The sequence below is a fragment of the Mus caroli genome, chromosome 5 (genome assembly GCF_900094665.2).
Source record: "Mus caroli chromosome 5, CAROLI_EIJ_v1.1, whole genome shotgun sequence".
NCBI lineage: Eukaryota > Metazoa > Chordata > Mammalia > Rodentia > Muridae > Mus > Mus caroli.
In genome coordinates this window covers 119450110-119452484 of record NC_034574.1, presented here as the reverse complement: position 1 = coordinate 119452484, position 2375 = coordinate 119450110, and the positions used below count along the sequence as shown (strand labels likewise).

The window sequence follows — 2375 nt, the reverse complement described above, 5'->3', positions numbered from 1 at the left end:
TCAATCCTTCCTTCTTTATGTCACGCTTGTCAGGTCACTTTGTCAAAGCAACAAATAAAATAACTGAGGCAGTATCCAAATTGTTTTCAAGCTACCTAACCCAACTGTCTATTACTCAAATGCTACCCATTGAGTAACTGCATATTAGGATGCCAGTGTAACAAGGCAAAGCATGCCACACAGTGTTTTGGGGGAAGAAAGGTTCACTCCAGTTCCACCCTGCTTAGAAGATACAATGCTCATGATTTCTCTCTAAATTATTTAGTAAATCACTAAAAATGTGAGAAAGTTCTAGAATTCACCATCATTAGAGTATAGCCAGCAACCTGATGCCTACTTAAAACCTTCAAAATGGAATTCCTGAGTGCCACAAATTGTCTGTACTTGTACAGATAGAAAAAGACAATCCTTACCAGTAGAGGGTCAGTCAGTTTGATAACTGGGCCACACAGTAAATGGTATGGGGACCCATGATGGGTACTTGAAAGACACCAGAGAAAAAATGTTATCTTTAATTTGTCTGTATTCCTTTATTGAGTGGGAAGGAATGGACACGAGGTAGGGAGAAACTTCTAGAATTGCCATCTAGGGTATGAGAGCCTTCTGCCAATCCCTATTTTGGGTTATAAAAATTGGAGGATGGGATGTCTCCATTTACCCAAGGCCTAAAAAGTCACATGTTCTTAGAAACATGGTGATATCCCAGAAACTTGTTTTATTTCCCAGTTGGATATCCTGGGAGAGAGAGAAAGACACACACACACACACACACACACACACACACANAGAGAGAGAGAGAGAGAGAGAGAGAGAGAGAGAGATCAGTTCCCAGCACCCATGTGGCTGTTGAGTGATGACCATTAGTCACCCCAGAGAATCCTTGCCTTTTCAGTCAAGATGAGACTAAAGGAAAGCTGTGAAGAGTCGTGGCTGAAAGCTGTTCAGTAGGAGGTCCACTAACAAAAATCAGAAAGCTAGAACAGATAAGAGAACATAAGCCACAAGCACCATCACAGTGTATTTGATACTTTCATCACAACACTAGCAAATCCACTTCAGAGTTGGTGTGGATACCAAAATATTTTCCTAATTGGCTGACAGAAGAAGACAGAGGCTGACAAGGTTTATTAAAGCGTTTTGTAATTACCAGATTCCGCCTGCCAACTGAGGAGGGATTTCAAAGCATTTCATAATTGCGAGATTTCACCTGCCAACTGAGAGATTAAAAAAAAAAAACAGCTTAATCTATTTTCTTTCTTTGATTCTGGTTATAACAATTGTGTTCTATTTAAAAGAGATTGTCATTAATTTAGTGGTGATAATTAATTTTTTTTAAAGAACAGTATACATTCGGGTCTTGAATATCTAAAATGAAGAGTCATAATATTAGCATAGGCAGGGCTGGAGAATTGGCTCAGTGGTTAAGAGCACTGACTGCTCTTCCAGAGGACCCAGGTTTGATTCCCAGCACCCACTTTGTGGCTCACAACAACCTGTAACTCCAGTTCTGGGAGATCAATGCCCGTTTCTGATCTCCACGGGTACCAGACACACATGTGGTGCCCATAAATAAAGCCAGTTGTTGCCTTTTTAAAATTTAACAAGCTTCCAAAGGGAAGATGAGTGTGGCCGCCATCAGCTTCAAGCTAGGTTTCTTAGACTGTGCCTTGACTTTACTTCACATGAACCCTTTAGTTTCTCATTCTCCCTGTTCCCACAACAGGATGGATATACTCCCATGCCTTCCTGTGAGCTTCTATCTGGAAAATCAGATATTCATCCCCCAGGCAGTCCTTGTTTCCATCTCTTTATTATGCACACATGCTGAAGAGTGAATTGACTTAAAATATTAATATCTGGGGCCAATCACTATTTCTAAAGTCAAAGCAAAAGAAAAGCCACTAATGACTTACCTCTTTAAAGTATTTGAGGGAATTTTCTTTTTTATCATTTTTCCTTCCTCCAGTGTGTTTACAATGGATCTCTCTTGAATAGTGTCTATGAAATAATAGTTATGCAAATACTACCGTCAAAGGCAAATGGTGCTCACAGCGGCAGCAAATGTGCCAAAGTGGAAAATAGACAGGAGATTAGCATGGCCCCTGTGCAGGGATGACATACAAATTTACAAAGCAGTCTTTACTGGACCAAGTGCTGAGCCTAAGTGACCATGGAGTGTTCAGGCATCATGGAACATCATGGAAAGGGAGGAATGATACAAGAGCTAATGTAAGAACTGATGCTAAGGGATAATGCAAGGAAAACTGGGGAGGTGAAGGATGTCTTCTGGAAACCACAGGGTTGTTGCATTCATAACCACATTGTACAAACCTACATGTAGTCAGGCCTATCAACATTTCATCATAGATAGGGGA

The 2375-nt window shown here is 40.5% G+C and overlaps 1 non-coding gene across 1 annotated transcript; it reads left to right on the top strand.

Annotated features, from left to right (window-relative positions):
• Window positions 1-2042: 2042 nt before the first annotated feature.
• LOC115031167 lies at window positions 2043-2147 on the top strand. Its single transcript, XR_003836788.1, has one exon. It is a non-coding gene; the product is annotated as a U6 spliceosomal RNA (small nuclear RNA).
• The last annotated feature ends 228 nt before the right edge of the window (window positions 2148-2375 follow it).